At 38.1% G+C, this 20,345-nt stretch overlaps 1 protein-coding gene across 3 annotated transcripts in view; it reads right to left on the bottom strand.

The window, feature by feature from the left end:
- The window catches only part of FOXN3 (forkhead box N3), a 292,978-nt gene that overhangs the window by 46,619 nt on the left and 226,014 nt on the right, over nucleotides 1-20,345 (bottom strand). The gene's annotated exons all lie outside the window — the stretch shown is intronic.

Below are 20,345 nucleotides of genomic sequence, written 5' to 3'. Positions count from 1 at the left end.
AGTTGATCTGACGGCGGCGACTTTGCCACCGTCAGTGTAGATATAGCCATAGTATACTCTACTTAGTCTTAAGTAAGTATTACATCCCTCCATTTTCCTTTCTTCCAAGCTATTTTTCTGCCATCTGTTGTCATGTAAATCCCAGTCTCTCTTTGGTACTTATATTACCACAGTATCTGAGTGCCTCACAGTCTTTAATGTATTTATCCTCACAATAGCCCTGCAAGGTACAGCAGTGCTTCTATCCCCATTTTATAGGGATGGTACCGAGGTTCAGAAGGGTTAAGCCACTTATCCAAGAAAGTCTGTGGTGGAGCAGGAACTTGAACTCAGATTTCTCAAGCGCCACTGGACCATCCATTCTTTCTAATTATCCGTCACCTGTAATCTCTCCTTTATCTGAACCTTTTTAGTCTTAGCTATAAAATTTCTTTGGGTGAGGCAACCAAAATTGGATGCAATTCATCCAAGGAGAGCATACATGCCATTGTTCAACAGAGCACTGTCCTGCCTTCTCAATGGGCCACATTCTCAATCCAAATTTCATCCCCTTTGTGCCACCTGAACTGCACCCAATTAGCTTCCTAAAGTCCTCCTCCCCCTGCTCTGAGTATCTTGGCATCTCAGAAAAATTTTCAGAACTGGGCCTGAACCAAAAAGTTAACTCCTCATGCCTCAGGTCATACACTTGCCACTAGCTGACATGATCAGGAAGAAACAGGTTATGATAGGTGGACTATGATCTATCTGGGTTCATAGTTGATATGGAATAGAATACTAAGTATGAATTACAGAATTCAACCAGTCTGTATGTATAAAAGCAGACAGTTGGTTTTAGGTTGACCATGGACTCCTGTGGGAGAAGGCAGGACTGCAGTTCTCTGGCCCTTATTCAACCCACCTGAATGGCTCAAGTCTCCTGGACCTTTTTCCCATTCTTCCCACCCTCCCAATTCCTATGGTGCATCTGCTTAAGGCTCAGGCATAATCAGGCCCAAAGTAATTTCTCATTTACTGAGACAGTGGCTGGGAGTTGGCAAGTGAAACATTATGTTTACATTTCTGAGAAAACAAACACTGTCACTATGTAACTGAAATAAAGGTGGTAGCAACCCACAGACTGTGCACGATAAGAACCTCGGGCTTTATTTTTACCAACAGGTTCAACAGGTTTTGAATTTCAGGCCACTTAGAGCTTTGTTGGTACATAAAAGCAAACACTGCACATATCCATCTCACTGCAGATTTTAGCCCTTTCATGCTTGTTCACTGTATATACAGCTGTTTTCTCATTTTCTTCCAATTCTTTAAGAAAGCGTTTGGCTCGCCATACTTTCTTACAAGCCCATCCTCAAAATAGCTAAAAGAAACAGTCACTTTCCTTCCAACTATAATTCTTAAGCGCTCAGTGAACACTTCATAATACTACTAGTCTGCACTTCTAGAGCATCTTCATCAAGAGGATCTTCACTAGTGAAGCTGTAAAACATCCATATAGGTATTAGCTTAATTTTACAGATGGGGAAAACAAGGCAGAGGTTCAGTGACTTGCACAGTGTCACGTAAGTGAGTGCCAGACCCAGCAATAAACACTCCACTCCTGAATGAAGCTGGGGAAATTTGCCCCCAAAAATGCTGTTTCGGTCAATCCAAAACTATTGGTGAATTTGTGTCAAACTCACCAAACAGTTTTCAACAAAACGTTCTCTTCCGCCCCCACCCCAAGGCTAGATTTGAAAGAGGAGGTAGTGGTGGTAGTAATGACCTTAAACCATTCTCCCAGTAGTTAGGGCACTCACCCTGGTTCTGGGAGACTCAAGTTCAGTTCTACCCTCTGCCTGATGTCAAGCAGGGATTTCAGCAGGGATCTCTAACCTCCCAGAAGAGTGCCCTAACTACCAGGTTATGGGGTACACTGGGATGGGTCTCTCTCAATCACTCCTTTTCAAGCTGTTTTCATTGTATCAGCTAAATACTGATTGGAGCAGGAACTTCAGTTTGAGTCTCCCACATCCCAGGTGAGTGCCCTAACCATCAGGCTTTAGAGTGATTCTCTCTGGCCCAATGACTATTTAAGTGTTTATACACAATGGAACAACTTCAAACAGGAGAGACTGAGGGAAACTGAACCTGGAATACTCCATAGTCTGGCAGTTAGAGCACTCCTTGGAAGGTTGCAGACTCAAGTTCAAATCCCTGCTCCACATCAGGCAGAGGGGAGAACTGAACCCAAGTCTGGCACATCCAAGTTGAGTGCCTAAACCACTGGGCTAAAAGTTGTAAGATGGGCACCAGCACAACATTCCCACCACTCTGTGAGCCTGGCTCTTTAAAAATGTCTGGAAACAAAAACATTTTGTTCAACCCAAAATGGAAATTTGATTGGTCAAAAATTTTTTAGAATTTTTGTATTCCGTTTGGCCCAAACCAATTTTTCCCCTTCATTTTTCAGAACTACAGGCAAACTGAAAAAAATCAATTATTTGTCCAGCTCTATTCCTAACACCAAATTCTGTGCTAGAAGCCACAAGACAATGCCTCTCTGGAGAACCCTAATGATCTCCCCGTGCCAATTACTCTCTTCCAACTGTATGCAATAAAAAAACCTAATACACATCAAAGTTCGTTGCAAATATTTTCAAGTATGTGACACATGGATATAGTTATTTTAATGCAACATTCGCACAGTTGAGCACTGATTTCAACTCAAAGTAGAATTTTAATTAAGCACTGGGCAATTTAAGTTTATTTTTGACTGTATAGCAAGTTATTTTGATTAGAACATTCAGAGTTTGAATGAACTCCACACAAAGAGAAAAGTGTGCATATATGTAAAACCTTGAAATGTTATTAAGAGTCGTGCAAAATTATAGTTTAAATGAAAGAATAATTACTTGTAATTGGCACTTTATTACTAACAAAGGTTCTACTTTGCTACTGCACCTTTTTTTTTTTTTTTAGCGTAACAGAAGTCAATGGCATAATTTGAATATAGCACATGAAGATCAATTTATTTTTGTCTCCGTGGAAAAAATCCCTACAATCTACCTGTGAAAATGAGTATGAATCATACTGATGTGGTATCTATCAGTGGACTGGAGGCCTACAACATGATGATAATATCAGCCTCTCCCAGGAGTTGGCTCAATAGCCCTTAACTTTTTAATTTTGTAAATAACTAACAGCTGTTTAATCTTATTTTCAGATGCTGTACAATCTAGCAGAGGACACTTATTCTGAGCAGTTTCTATTCAAAAGCTTCATTCTTCTAAACTTTGTTTTAAAATAATACATAAATACAGAAAGAACAGGCTATACTATACAACAATTTACATGTGGCTATTTCTCTACTATTTGTTTCATTTTTCAGTTTACACTAACAAAATATATATTATGATTTTCTACTGCATGTGAGCTCTGTTTCTGAAACATACACTATATTTAATTATTGTTTTGCTAGAGCACACCCACACAAATGAGCTGTGTATGCATGAAAAGATAGAATCTCTGGAGTGACAGCATAAAAGGGGTTAAAATGAGGACATTTGTGTCAGCCCCTCCTTCCTCTCCCCTGCATTTCATCACACTGAAAGGGTTTAAAAGTAAAAAATTCCTTCCACATCATATAATCCTGGCATCTGCTGTGGAGCAGATCAAGCTCACTCATTTTGCTCTTGTGTTATTCACTGTACAGATTGGGGCCTAGAACTCCATTTTCCATTCCTTGAAGTTTTCTGAATACCTGTTTTTCCTATTCAGGCACATCAGAAAAAGCAGCATAAACAGCTACTAAATACAAAGTGACCTTTTCTGTATAAGTGCAATTCTGATTGTTACACAAGAAATATAATTTCCTGAGGCTTTTTACTACCTTCCCTTATGATGAATGTGATTTGATATCAATCCACCAACTTGATTCTGCTGACCCTTTATTTAGCGGGTCTCAACTCACCTATGACATTATTTACTTCAAATATGAAACCATTACTGAGATTAAGCCACAGCAGGAATTCACTCATAGTGATTGAGTAGGTCATTGTGGTTATGTTTATTATTTAACAATAGGAATAATTCATCTCACAGCAACAATTCCCTGAGATTCCATTTATCACTTTCAAAACAAAGTACATCAAACTTGGGGCCACGGTGGGGAGATCCACACATCCAGTCCATCTAGAATCTCTGACTATTAAGCACTGGGCCAATAATCACTGATGACACTGCAATACAATACTTGGGAGCATTCATTGTTTACAGGGGCCATAAGCTTGAATGGAGATAGTCAGTTGAGATCTGTCACTTCTGTCCATCTATCCAGGTGGGGGAACGGCCCTGTGAGACTCAGAACTGATCTACACTTAAAAGTTTTTGGGCATAGCTACCTATGTTGGTTAGGAGCATGGGAGAGGTGAAAAAAAATCACACCCCTAACAAAATGCCAGCAAATGCCCCAGATGCAGTTATATAGGCAAGAAAGTTATTTTGCCAGAACAGCTTATTTCATTTGGGGGACTGGTGTAAACTATACTGGCAAAAGAACTTTTGTTGGTATAAGCTGCCTCTGAACTGAGGGATCTGCCAGCATAGCTATACCAGTAAACAAGGCCCTTCTAGAACAGACTAGGCCTCAGGAGCTATGGGTTTAATTCCTGGCTCCAGACTTTGAATGACCATGGGCAAATAACTCAACAGTGTCTGTCTCTAAATTCCCTATTTGTAAAATGGGGATAATACCTCCCTTTCCCCCACCCTTTGCCTGTCTTGTCTATTTACATTACAAGTTGAGGCAGGGACTGTCTCTTACTATGTGTATTTACAGTGCCTAATACATCTTGGTTGGTGATAAAATCTCTTTGTTGGCTGTCCAGATAGAAAATAAAGAGTTCCTATCACATTTTGTGAGAAGATGATAAACCTTGGTGTCCACACTAATATTCCCCTCTAAGTAATACAGTCCATAATATCTAAAGATGTGTGTCAATTATTGCTCAGTTAACAATGGTCTTGTTTAAAAATAAGTGTATATATGTATGTACTTATGTATTCATGGTACCCTTCCCTTTAGTAGTCCCAACACTTTCTCCCTCTCCTGAAAACACCACCGCGTTCTCTCTAACATGGCTTTCGTTTTATCACTATTTGTTAAAAATGCATTTAAGAAATTAATATTAATTGAAATTGCAATGAATTAGAAACTCAAAGTATCTTGTTTCTATCAAAACACACACACACACACACACACACACACACACACACACACACACACTTTAAAAACTTGTTCCAAATTTTCACACAGCCTGAAGACCTCACATGCAAAATATTTTATTTCCAATCTGGATTTTATTAAATGCCTTTACTCTACAGCCTCAACAAATATATGACTATCTGTATTTCTAAAACCCCACAAACAAGGCTATGGCTTTTGCCTTTTTGTTTGGTTAATCTTTTCGCATCTATTTGCTTTGCTCCCATGACAACTAAACAGTAAATAAGTGATTTGGGTTCATTCAACAAATTCCAAATTGGGAGCCTGCCTATTTTGTTTGCTTTAGGGCAAAAGGAGGAAGCAAACAGCAGCTTTGTAAGTGAAGTTGCTGATATTCTTCTCTCAATTATGGCTGTGAAAAGATATAGAAATGCAAAGTAGTCTTTACAAATAGAGTCAGTTCATGCTGATCCAACTTGTTTCAATTCACTTTAATTTGATTCCGCCTCTAGAAGTAGTTTAACTTTGATATCTGCTAACCATGTTTTCGGCATTTAGACGGATTGTTTTCAACTCAGCAGGACAAAGCAATGTTAATACGTTCTGTCTAGAGCAGAGTATTTACTTAAAAGGAAAAAGAGTCTTTAACCAGCTCTCAGGGTACTCAATTTCATTTTCTGATCTAGCCATTCCTTACTGCTGATTATGTTTTTAAAAGTGCTACAACTGCAAGGTGATGCAAACAAAGAAAAGCTGTTCTAAAAGATCTCAATCAAAATTAAAGCATCTTTGTTAATTATTTGACAAAGAGAGGAGCTTGTAACATTACATAATGATTTTGGAGGGTATCTATAGCAGACAATCATGACTGGTATGTTTACATTGCAATTAACCTGCAGCAGTTTGATTATAGGTATGTTTGCTCTCTGTTTTGAGGCATCAAATGTGCTTTTCCAGGATTGTATTGTGGGCAATTGAAAGACTGCTTCCAGATTTAAATATGAAAAACATCTTCTTAATTATTTTTTAAGGTAGGATAAAATTAACCCAGGATTCAATATTTTCTTCAACAAAGGACATTCAATTTGTTCCTAGTCTGACAGCCAGGCAAGTAGAACACACGGCAGGGAGCCAGAGTAACAAGTTCCAGAGGGGTAGCCCTGTTAGTCTGTATACAGCAAAAACAACGAGAGTTCTGTAGCACTTTAAAGACTAACAAATTTACTTTCTGCAGGCATAAGCTTTCGTGGGCTGTAACCAGTAAGGAAGTTCCTCCTTTAAAAAGGCACACAGCAGTGTGAGTGTGACGCTTAGGTTTTACATTGGTTTTAGTAACTAAAACAACTTTACACATTCATTAAAGGGATAGCCCTCTCTGTAAGCAAGGGAAAGAAAAGGTTGAAAGACCACTACATGGCCTGCCTCACAGCACAGAAAAGAAACTGAAGTGTTCTGTGTTTTCTTCCCCTCCCCGCCCACCTTTTAAATGCTGCTACTACCTGAAAAATGTGCTTTATAACATTTAAATTAAAGGAAATGTTTAAGTTGCACAGATCAATTTCTTTTCCTTTCTACATTGTTTCCTTTCCACAAACACACACACACACAACAAACATACAAAACGAACTGGGGAGTTTTTAAGCCATTCTGTTCTATCGTAGACAGGTTCTTACACCATGCTCATCAACTTAGTATTTGAGCACTTCCCAGTAGTGCATTATGCAATGCGACTAACATCTGTCACGTGTTATGCTCTCATCCCCTCTCCCCAAAGGATAGAAGTGTGTACAGTGGAATGTAGTGGTTTAGTTTTATTTTTTTGTATATAATCTATTTATATATTTTACACATACACGCATTGCTGTGTTTACATTAGAAAAGGCAAGTTCAAAGAAGAGCGCCTTGCACTTAGAATGGAAGATGGTGAGGTTTGTGATGGTCCTTAGTTCCTGTGGAAGTTAATTCCACTGACTTGGGGCAGCAGAGGAGAAAGCTCTGTCTCCTGGTTGCATTGGCTTTAATTTGCAGCTAGTGTCATATGCTCCACAATAAATCTGCAAACCTCTCGCTTCAATTATCTATTTAGTTCAGAATCTCTTTAGTATAAGCAGAAAAATTTAAATTTGGGATTTTTGCTCCCATACAATATAAAATTGATCAAAACTTCTAAAAAAAAGAGCTGGGGGAAATGTAACCAGCTGTGTGTCTTCTCCAAATTAATCTGCATAGAGCCTCCCTAGGATTTTCCAATCCAGGGAAAGACAAAATTCACAGAGTGAGGAAGTTTGTTTCCATGCTTAACATCCTCCTGATTCCCAAATACAGATGGTTTCCTTCCATCAAGTTCTGACCTCCACATTCTCAAGCTGCCTCCTTGTTCTTATGTGTTGGGACAAAAAGAGCAGTTGTTCCTTGAATCTTGACTTCTGGGGTTCTGCTGTGATGGGCTACTGCAGCATATAATGGCCTTTTGAAATTCCAAGTGGCAACTTGTTCATATATTCCAAGGCTAGAAGGGACCATTGTGATCATCTAGTCTGACCTCCTGTATAACACAGGCCATAGAACTCCCCCAAAATAATTCCTAGAGCAGATTATTTAAAAACCACAAAACCATCCACTCTTGATTTAGAAATGGTCAGTGTTGGAGAATCCACCACAACAGGTGGTAAATTGTTCCAATTCAATGTAATTAACTACAGCTGTTAAAAATGTACATTTAATTCCAGTCTGAATCTGTCTAGCTTCAACTTTCAGCCTTTGGATCATGTTACACCTTTCTGCTAGACTGAAGAATACATTATTAAATATTTGCTCTCCATTGTAGGTACTCATAGACTGTAATTAAGTCATTCCTTAACCTTTCCTTGGTTAAGATAAATAGTTCAAGCTCCTTCAGTTTATCACTATAAGGCATGTTTTCTAATTCTTTACTCATTCTCACAGTTCTTCTCTAAACCTACTCAAATTTGTCAACATTCTTCTTGAATTGTGGACCTCAGAACTGGACACAATATACCAGTAGTGGTCGTACCAGTGTCAGCTACAGCAGAGAGGTAAAATAAACCTCTCTACTTCTACTCGCGATTCCTCTGTTTTATGCATCCTAGGATCACATTAGCTCTTATGGCCACAGGGTCGGATTGGGAGCTCACATTCTGCTGATTATCCACCATGGTCCCCAAATCTTTTTCAGAGTCACTGCTTCCCAGGATCGAGTCCCCCATTCTGTAAGTATGGCCTACATTCTTTGTTCCTAGATGTATACACTTACATTTAGCCATATTAAAATGCATATTGTTTGCTTACACACAGCTTACCAAACAATCTAAATTGTTCTGTATCAGTGACCTACCCTCTTCACTATTTACCACTCCCCAAATTTGTGTATCATCTGCAAACTTTATCAGTAATGATTTTATGTTCTCTTCCAGATCATTGATAAAAATGTTAAATAATACAGGACTGTGAACCGATCCCTGCAGGAACCCTGTAGAAACACACCCAATCAATGATTATTTCCTATTTACAATTAATTTTGAGATTTATAAATTAGGTAGCTTCTAATCCATGTAATGTGTGCTGTGTTAATTTTATACTGACCTGGTTTTTATTCAAAATGTTATGTGGTACCAGATCAAACACCTTACAGAAGTCTAAGTATATTAAATCAACACTATTACCTTTACTCTCACTACGGCCAACAGAGCAACAGAAGATTAACTATTCCTCTCCCATTGCAGTTACTCTGCTCTCAGCCTCAGGGATGAACAGAATCTGAAATTCAGCAGCACCATGCTGAGAAATGAAGCCCCATAATTCCTAGCACATATGCTTAGGGAGTTCCCACCAGCTCTCTTAGCTCTCATGCTAGGTCTTATTTAAGATGCACCTATCTGGAGTGTGGGCACACTTCCAATGGGAAAAATCCCACAAATCTGAAAGGAAACTCAACAGCGATCCCTCCATTCACATCAGAAAACCATGAGCAAATAGACAGGCTTCGCACACATGTCCTTATGATCATAAACCAGGGTCCAGATCAGGTCTGGCCTGATGCCCCTTAAACTTAGGGCAGAGATAGTTATAGCAGAAGCTCTCTCTGTATGATGTTAGTGTGTTGGGAGGGGTTACAGATGCTTCATGGCCCTTCTAGAAAACCTTCTGGATTGGTGGGGAGAGGGAAGCGGGTAAGTGGCCCTTCCTGGTCGCCCCATCCCAAGCGAAAATGAAGTTGGAGCCACCTAAGAGGCCCAAGAGACAATGGGTGAGTGGTGGGGTGGACCCACCCCTTCTCCTCCTCCTGAGTCTAAGGATTTACAAATACTAAGGGATCCACGAGATTAGGTTTTTGGTTTTGGGGGTGGGGAGTAGCAGGATGTTCCCTTGGACGCTGAAGTCCTTCAGAGATGTGAACTGAACCTCATAGGATTTGTCCACTTTAATTCATGGTTTCATTTTCAGTTCTACACAAGCACCCCTCCACACACACACTTTTATGACATGGTAGGGTTCTCATGTTACACAAATGCTACAAATGCTTTCAAAACTACATGAATTTTACAAAGTTACATGGTATGCATCTGCTCCTGTTCCCAGCCCCAAAAGTGTTTAGCACTGTGTTATGCTATCAGGTACTTTGTGCCAGTCACTCCCCAATGTGTTCATATGAGCACTCAGGCAAAATGAACATAACATCTGTATTCTATTTACTAATGAGCAATCATCATTTCTACAATTCTCCAGCCTAGGATTTTGGTGCTTGGAATATTAATGCCATTAAAAATAAAAAAGTTCCACTCATTAGCAGTATAGTTACCAAAATAATTTTGCACTATTTACAGTGCAACCAGGCTGCTATTTCCATTACAACTCCAGTATTTTAATAAGTCGTGCTTTCAACAATAAAAAACTTTGATGATATATATTTAATGTATTTTCAAGATTAGAAACATTAGTCCAGCAGTTCTTGCTTTAATTACATTTTATCCACATAGACCCAGGCTTTTACTATTAGAGATTTTCAGAAATGGCCCTCTGAAAATTCCCCTTACTCTTGTTTACTTTTTTTTTTTTTGGTGATAATCCCAAAGCATGTTAGATGCTGTACAACAGGGGTTCTCAAACTTCCCTCCCCCCCAGGAACCCCTTTGAAAATATTTCAGGCTGTGATGACCCCCCCAAAAAAGTGACAATCCCCTTTACTTCTGCGCTGCTGCTGGGAGCGGCGCGGCCTTCAAAGCACCCAACCATCAGCCGCTGCTCTCCGGCCATCCAGCTCTGAAGGGCACTGGCTGTCAGCCATAAATGGGGCTGACAGTCGCAGCCATAGCATGTGCACGGGCTGGCAGCTCACGACCCAGCCCCCCCACCAAAATAACCTCTCAACCCCTTGAGGGATCCTGACCCTCAGTTTGAGAGCACCTGCTCTACAAAGAGATACACAGAATACAGTCCCTGCTCCACAAAGTTTACAATCTAAAGCAACGGGTAGGAGGTGAAAGGGATACAATAGTCTCAATAACTAGCCCTCACCTTTCTGTGTACAACGGCACCTATCCATTATTACTGTAATAAACCTATACGCTGATCATTATGAATTAGAAATGTTGTCTGAACAAGAGGCAGTATCATGAAAATAGTTATGAAGAGGCAGCTTCCAACTCGACTCCCTTTGCTCTGTAGTGCTGACCTGTTTTAATGCTAGATTTGGATCTCATTTACAGGTGTGTACATCAGAAGTAATTTTACTGGAGTAAATGGAGTTCAATAAGAACAAATGAGATAGGAGAAACATGATAGCACAGGGCTTGAGTGTGTGTATGCAAGTCTAGTGTAATATCAGAGGGAGCCATGATATGGGAGCAAAAAAGGGGTAACATGTTTGACAGATAAGAACATGGTACATTAACAATTCTATTTTTGTACATAATAGCAGAGATGTTTTTGCTGAAAGGCTTGAGGTCTTTTTAAACCTAAAAATAACACCCTTATGTGACCTCTGATCACACCAGGTAGGGCCATCAAATTTCACACATTATGTATGCAGTTCAGATTCTCCAAAGATAGTTCTATTGCCTAACATTGTGATATTTTGTTACATATGTAGCGTTTTCCCAGTAAAGACATCTTGACTGTAGCATTTCCTTCCTTAGTTCAGGCAGGCTTTCTATTTCCATGGCAACCAGTAACATTTCACATACCACAGAACACAGTATCATGTATCACCCAGGCAGAACAGGAAATGCCATACTGTCCTGAAAAGCCACCTTCCTCAAACATAAAATTAAATAAAAATATAAAAAAGAAAAAACCAACAAAAACCCCCCCACTTGTAATATAAATTTGGGGTGAAATTGTAACCATGCTTTAACACATATCTTGATATTTCTGGATCCCAGAAAGTGCTTTAATCCCCTCAAAGACTGTACTTAGCAAAACAAAACACAATTAGCCTTGATTTCCAAACAGCAGTTGCTCAGTAAGACTACCTTATTCATTAAACATTTACCTACCATTTTTAGTGGTATGTGGTCATCAATGTAAACTGAAAAAGTTTTCCTCCTTATGACAAAACTTCTAACTTTGGATAGAACTGAACCAAACCAGACTCCAGGTTTGAACCCAGATCAGAATATTCAGACTCAGTAATATCTTATATATACCCCCTATCTGATTTCTATTTCTTGCATCTGATGAAGTGGGTTGCAGCCCACGAAAGCTTATGCCTGCAGAAACTAAATTTGTTAGTCTTTAAAGTGCAACAGGACTCTCGTTGATTTTGCTGTATACAGACTAACACGGCTACCCCTCTGGATCTTATCTTCTATAACTCACCCCCCTACAATATATTAGATTAGCAATATACTGCTCAATTCCAGGGACCATATTAAAATACAATTAAAACTCTTTCCAAATCACAACTGTATACACTTCTCCTGTCAAGTTAGAGTAACCTGGGCTACCCACCATGTGTGTGATCCAAGTAAGGAGGGAAGTGCATAAAAAAAACTATGTCAAATCATATATTTAAGTAATGCTATACCAATCTAAGAAAAGGAGCAAAGAGCTATTTTTGTCCATTTGATCTCCACCACCACCACCAGCATGACAATCTTTCACAGCCCAAAAGACAATTATATCTGTCATATTAGTATAACATTATATTGTTTTACAAACTAACAAAACACACTGTATAGTATTTTTATTTAACTGTTTAGAAAAATGTGTGTTCCTTCAACTGATGGAGCTTTTTACAGTTACAAGTAAGATAAGATTAAAATACAGCATTTACTGCTTAAGAGCATAACCCCTAAAAAGAAAAAAAAGTCACACAACTGTAAAATATATTAATTTAAAAAAAAAAAAAAAAAGGAATTTATCGTCTTATTGTGTCAGTAAGTGCCTATTTCAGCATCAAAAGGAAGTACTAAGGAAAACCTCATGTTAGTGCTAGAATATGCTTAGTGTCCCCTTTATGGTAAAAGCAAGTATTAGTTCATGCTTAAAGGTAAACCATCAATTTAAAATCTGGTCCATTTCAAATACTTAATTAAAATTCTGGTACTACACCTGAACTCAAGCTCCCCTGCCAAAGTTTGTCATTTTACAATATTATTTTCCTATTTAAAAAATTTGCTCTCCTTCCATGGTTGTATGAAAAACCCAAGTAAAGAGGGGAAATCTCACTATTAAGGGAAACAGTGAAACTGACAGTACAAAAAATGCTATCCAATGCACAAAGTAAACAAAATTAATACATAGAAGAAAACATCTCTCTCTAAGCTTACAACTAATCTTTATTTGCATATCAGGATTTCCTTTCTAAATAAGAAATAAAATGTAGATGTAGAAGCAATATTAACCCAATAATTATTATAGTTTATTATTTTAATATTTATTAATTATTCCTATAATGTAATCACTGAGAATATTTGCTATAAAATACTAGTGAAAGCATATGGTAATTGTAGACCCTGGCCACACCCACTACAGCCAGACAATGAAATAGAACTGTAAAAAAAAATCTTTGCCATACAAACACAAATATATTAATGCTGTATTGAATGAGATATTACATTAGCACAGGCTATTAATGAGGAAACAAAGCTCTTAAATTTTAAACAAATCATCCTTTATTTAACTTAATAAATTGAGGATACTGAGAAAACTGGGAAACTTATTTTTGTTATATCAAGGAATTTTTCAGTTTCTGTTTTAAGCCAAAGTGCCTGATTTAGAATATGTTCTCACAGTGAAAGTTCACTCCTTCAAGCTAAAAAGGTCACACTTCACTACCGAAGGCATTTTGGGGGGTAAAGGGGCTATGTTACCTACTTTTAGAGTACTAGTAATTCTCAGGAGACTCTCTTGTACATATGACAGTCAGAATTAACCTCATTATTGACGTTAAGAGAGTGGAAGTAGGATGAGACCAGAACAGGGGCCAACACATGAATTTACTCTTGTGAGATCAAAACATCACAACACACAAAGATCACCCCAGCAATGGAATCACAGGGAATAGACATGGAGCAGAGCAGTTTGTTTACTGACAGCTGAACATCTTATTTACTGTTTTGTTTTCGCTATAGCACAAAATCATTTTGAAAGAGTGCTGCAGGAGACATGTTTAGCAAGGCTGGAAAAAGGAATAGAGAAGTATATCCTCCTGTGTGCACCTTACCAGTCTAATCCGTCACACAAGTAGAGAGATTCATCTCTTTGGAGGCTGGCAGTGCATCTGCCTTTGCCCTGCACCAGCTTAGACCAGCAGGGCAACATTAATGCCTGTTGAGTATGTCATGCAAAGTCACTTGTAGGAACCTTTTAGGGAGCCACTGAAGCAGCATTACCTCTGGCAGCTCTGGCTACAGCACTGCCAACTTCTGACCCGGGCTGAGTGCTTACAGCTCTTCCCCAAAAATGAAAATACAACTGCTTCCCCCATCCAAACTTTGTCCCTTGGTACAGTTCCCATCCCCAAAGAACTTTGCCACTTCTATTGCTGATGTATACTCTTCAACCTGCAGTAGATGTTGTCCTGTACCTGGAATCCCAAGGTTAAGTCTTTCAGAATAGCATAATGGTTATTATAGGTCATATGTAAGTATTAACAGTATCTCCTGAAATAAAAAGCACCTACCACAATCTATGTTGACATATTATGGTGTTCAGTTTGGCAAAGCTTCATCACCCCATAAATTAAAAACCTGACCCTTCCTATATAAATGGGAGACTGTAAAACAATTTGTACCCTGTAAAGCCAGGGCCCTTAAACATTTCCGTGTATCGGGTTTAAATTTAAGACAGGGAAGAAAAAACAGGATTCTAGATTATGTAACCTTCAGGGGTTTCATAACGGAAGTGCTGATGCAATTTGAACTATCACCACCATCATTATAGTGTAGTACAGGGAGTTTTCTTCCTTGCACAAGTAAAAGGATTTTTCTGTGACTTTCACTAACTCCTGTAACATTCTACTAGTCTAGTCTCGTTCTTCAACTGTACTGCATTAAGTGAATCCATTTCATAGCAATTGTTTATCAAAATGACCGTACCTCAGCAATTACAATACAAATGTGAACAATGAAAACAAGGTCTATGGATTTCTTATACAGTGCCAGGTCTCCAGTACTGAGCCTAGGACAACAATTTTGTAACACTGCTGTTTCCACTATAGCCATGTCAAAATGGCAGACTGCTGATCATTTATGACAGGAGGCATTTGTACTAAGAGAGTTTTGAAAGCAGTACAGTATTTCTTTGTGTGAAGGAGCTGAGAAATAATAATAATAAAACAACCCAACAAAACCCCCTCTTTTCATTGTGCGCTGCCAAGCAAAACGATCCCAGAAACATGCTCTCTTTATTCTTTAACTGATGGAAATTACATTAGAAGGAAACCCAGCACAAAGGAAGTTTTGGCAGGAAAATATGCCTTTTATTTCACATCCCATAAAAACTCCCAAAGATGTATGACTGAAGTCTGCAAAGATGCTCCTCAATATACCCATATATTGTGTTTGCTATAATTCCAGCCTAATCTGCATTCCACATTTGTCATTTAAAACAAATTAAGTACAAAATATTCCATCTTTACCTTGAACTTTGTTAGCTTAAAATAATTAATCCAAAACTAAGAAAATAACACTGTCCCACTGTGTCTAGATTTTATGCTATGTGCGTGATATAGAAATAAAGGCACTTACTTCCACCCTACTTCTGTCTGACTTTCTGTCAGTTTCAGAAAAGACTAATGTTATCTTAAAAGGGTAGCCAATTTTTCCTTATAATTTACTAACTCAAAAAGAGTAAGTTACAAGTACATATGCAATCTTTGTTACAAAATAAAAAGTCACAGTAAATGAAGAACAACTGATTTCTGAAATTTCCTTTTTATAAGCCCGAAAATTAAGTATATTCCTCGTGTTGGTTCTATTCTTTTCTGTTGGCAACCCAGTCACTGTTACCAAATGTTACTTAGGCCAGGTCTAAACTAGAAGTTTGCTGGTAAAATAATGTTAAAAGTGTGATTTTTAGTGATATTTTTATATCAGCATAAAAATACTTTTGCCTGTCTAGTTATTTCTCTTGGGAAACCAGTACAAATTACACTAGCAAAAGCAGCTTATTGCTTGTATAAGCTGCATCTGACACTATCTATACTGGCAAACCTTTTCTAACGTAGACCTGGCCTTAGAACGGAGCTCAGAAGGTGTATCTATGGCTGAAAACCATTGTTAGGAATGAGCTGAATTCTTCTGTACTACAAAATGCAGCACAAGCCTATCAAGCAGAAACAGTAGTTATTTTTATCTGAAATTTGCAGTGCAAAAAATGAAGCATGTAAGCAAGTGCATATTTTGCATAAAACAACATCTTCATTTCGTTTTCATCTTTATCATCTTAATTGCAAAGAAATTTTGAAACTTTGTTACTGTAGAATTGACAATACATAAAGTAATGTTAACATACTGCAGTTTAATTAGTTTAGACTTTAAAGGAAAAGGTTTTCCCAATAATGTTGAGAATTAGTGTTGTCTATTGTTTAGAACAGCAAACTCAGAATCAGCTCAACTACTGACTCTGCTTAACTTTTGGCACATCACTTAAACTATTTGACTCAATTTACCTATCTGTAAAATAGAGCCAACAATGACACATCCTTCAGGAAGCCTCTTTAGATCCACAGATGAAAGGAGCTATATATAAAAAGAGGGCCATGAGTTAATATTTCAATTCTATTTCTAACCTTAGTTCAGTTTACTTTACAAATTCCATTATTAGACTAGTTTTTTACTGTAATTTCTGGAAGGAAAAGAAATGCTTGATTGAAAGACTTGACTAAATAAAAGCCCCAGGGGTTCTATTCTCCCATTACTTTATACGTGTCACACCCATTAGTGTGACTGGCACTTAGACACATGAATGTTGATGAAAGAACAGAGTATCGTGTACAGAGAAAAATATTTTAAGTTGATTAGTAAAAATTCTTAAGTCTTCTGATGAAAGAATCAACATAAGGAAAATTAGACTGATAAAGTTATACACTTTTACGCCATCGTACCTCTTCCAAGAGCAAAATAAAAACCAAACTCTACATCAAAGATTATGATCAAGAAATAGTTTGGGTGAACTATACAATAATTATGCCATCGTCTACTAGAATTTACTTTGTTCAAAATTCTCCCCGTGTTATACATCTCACTTCCCTAATGTGCTACTGTTACAGCAAGATCATTGAGCTTTTAATCTTTGCCCCTTCCCCCAACTCCAGCAATATACCTCTCAGTGTTCATTGAATTTTAAACACTAATCACACTGAAAATTCAGACTTTGGCTATACAATTTATTTCTTAACGTACTTGATGTTCAAAGCAAAAACACACAATTACTATATACAAAGTTGTACCAAATGTACAAATAAAGCAGGTAACTTTTTTTAAAGAAGGATTGTTGGAATTCATTTAATGATGTCTATTCACTGGTTATTTTTAAAAAGAATCAGAAATGTTTTTACAAACATTTATATGCTGATATTCTGTAAAGAACTCCCATGTTACCACCAGTTCAATAACAAGCCAAGAGGGGATTGGTTTTTGACAATTTCATGCCTTAATCCAGAAAGTCAGTCAGTCATTTTTCACTCATGTATTTTAATTGGCACATTTTCTTCAATTTTTGTTTTTTCATGAAGTATATAGACCTCCAGTGAAAGCTATTGCATTGCAACACAAGTTATAGTACAACAGCTGCACTATCAGTTCTTCCATTAATAAATTTGAAACTTCTATTGTTGATGTTTTCATGACCCACAGATTAGGGCAGTGGCTATCAATGCTGTACTTAATGTACCAAACTGCCGCTCAGGTACTAGGTTTCCACACATGGCGACAAAGAAGTGGATTTAGTGCTAGCATTCAGAGACACTGCCACATGAAAGCTTTTATTCTGATGCATCAGCTGATGTAAGGCTCCCCTGAGCTCCATTATACAGAAGAATTAAAACAACTAAAACCTACATTCAGGCCACGCAACACATGAACACTGTTCTCTCTGCATCACTGCTAGTACACAGAGATGCAGAGAGCAAAATGTTTTTTCTTAATTAACCCTTTAGTGTCACAAATCAGGATTTTCTCCATAACTAATTGTAAATCATAAAAGCAACGATAGAAATCGTAAAAGCAATGACAGAAATCCCTTTGTTGCAAGGTTAGGGTTAAAAAAAATAAACAAATCAGATTTCCCTCCTGAAGACAGACCACTGATGTCTCTAGACCCAGTAACTCTTACCTTGAACATTCACTTTTAACATAGGTACAAGTAAGAGGATTCTCTGATACTTTCTCTTCACTTAATTACCGCAATGGAAAGCTACTGAAATAAGAATTATTGTAAAATAGCAGCCAGTGCTGTTTTAAACTCACTAAAGCTCTGCAAGAAATTAAGTTCTTCATTGGATGCTGAAAGGGTCAGCATTTCAGTTCTTGGTTGTTTAAGGTTAATTATGCCTAGTTTTTAAAAAAAAGAAGGGGGGGGGGAAGGCATTTCTCAGGAGGGATTTGAAAGTTTAAAATGGTGTTTGTTTTTGGGTAAATCATGAGATTTTCATTTTGGTTTGTAGATTAACAGGGTAATATAGGTTTTTTTTTGATCACCCAAAGTTACTGACTTTTGGACTGAGTGCATAGGAAGTTTTTTGATATAAAGGGGATTGGCTAAATTAGGGGCAAGGACAGCCGTCCGTGATACCTGGTTTTCTTGAAATCTCCATAAAATGTGAACAAGAGCATGACCCCTAGATCACATGTGCATAGACACATTGGTGTATGAGGGACCTCAAAAGAAGTACAGCTAAGCTTGACTCCACACATTGAACTGACTAGTTTAATGTACAATGATAGAGATGAAATCTCAGCGGTGTTTCTATTACAAAGGCAGACATATCATGAACAACCAATAAGTCAGCTTTGGTTCGGGAAAGTCCTGTTCTTGGTCTTTAAGTAGAGGGAAGTATTTTTTAAACCAGTTACCAAAAAATATTAAAATTTGTATTCCAGTAACTGTTCCTTCTCTGCCTCTGACCTAGCTGCACAAGCCTGACTCCCTGGCGGTGCTGGCATTAAAGCTACTTTGCTGCTGTGTGTAGTAGAGTCCTTGTGCCAACTCTGCAGTGTGATAAAGCACAGCGCTGACAGCCTTTGTTCTAATCTGTAGATCTCAAAAAGATCAGCAAGAGACAGTTCCAAATATATCACTGGAAGAACTAGAATGTAGCAGTTGTTACTCGTTTTATGAATGGAAACATCTGCCCACTGTGGTTGCAGCTCCTGTTCGTAATCTGGCACTGATGTCTCCACAACCCTCTTCCTAGCATAATACACACATAGGCCTTCACAGCTGAAGTAGGCCAGGGTCAGACTGTCCCTCCCTGCCAGCGATTAGAGTTAACTGTTGCTACAGTTAAATGAGGCATCTAATTTTTCCAGCCTCATATGTTTCCTACTCAGTGCTTCTGTAAGCAGTTGGCATTCCCACCACAGACTAAGCAGTCTGTGTACACTCTATAGGAGGTTCTCTTAAAGAAGCCAATAATGAATTCCAGCCTAGGTCTTCTCCCCAGCTTAAGATGTTCATAGGTTCCTCCTATAAGACTTCTCTGTCCCAGACTCTAGCTTCCTTTGCCCAGAAGCTTGACCACCTTAAAAGTGTGGTTCTAGCTCTCGGCTGAAAGCCAACAAAGTTCAACAGAGTTAAAGTGGATAGAAAACCATAGTCCATGGCAGATTTTCTAGATCAACTCAATATATGGTGTCAGCTGTTTACAGCTGTTTGAAACTTTTGATTGGATATCCTGAAGGATTACCTTGCCAGTTCCGGCAATACTCGCACCAAAGGGCATACAAATCAAGCCACAAATGAACAGCTTTTTTTGACAATGTTGGAGTGTATGCGCTCCCCCCTTTCATCTTTTGCTTGCCTTTTCTACTGCAGCAAAATTTAGTGATCAGGGCCCTATGACATAAATAGCTAAAATGCACAAGCAGTTTACTACTGCTTGCTTTACCATGGCAAACCAGTCAGAGTGTAGCATGAAAATTGCACAGACAAAAATTAAATCCTTCAAGTTTAAAATGTTATTGATGCGGCAATATGTATTGGTGTACACCACAGACCTACATCTAACATATTAAAAGTAGCAAAAATACTGCATTAGAAGAGTGAAACTCACCAATGCAACAGATGCTGCAATTACAATAAAACAGGTTTCAAAGCTACTACTCCGTTCCACCTCAGAATTCATTGTTAAAAACTGTATTTAATGATCAGTTATTAGATAAGCATCCAGCAGTTGACGTCATAATACTCCTAAAACCCCAACTGTTACATAATACATAAGGCTAAATTTACAGAGGTTAGTTCCATTCAAAAGCATCCATAGCCATTTATCCAGTAGAGGTTCAGCAGGGTATGATGGGCTGTTCTGTTTCGAATCAGATGCAGTATGATTTTTATTTGATAGTGTAGATTAGTTCAGTGTATGGCATTCTTTACCTGTCAGATCAGTTTTGTTTACTCACCTTCAAAAGTCACCAGAATCCACTGTATTTATCATAGCAACGAGCACATAATA

This window comes from Emydura macquarii, unplaced genomic scaffold, assembly GCF_026122565.2.
Source record: "Emydura macquarii macquarii isolate MOO-44397 ecotype Brisbane River unplaced genomic scaffold, CSIRO-AGI_Emac_v2 contig_1713, whole genome shotgun sequence".
NCBI lineage: Eukaryota > Metazoa > Chordata > Testudines > Chelidae > Emydura > Emydura macquarii.
This window is presented reverse-complemented; position numbering and strand designations above follow the sequence as displayed.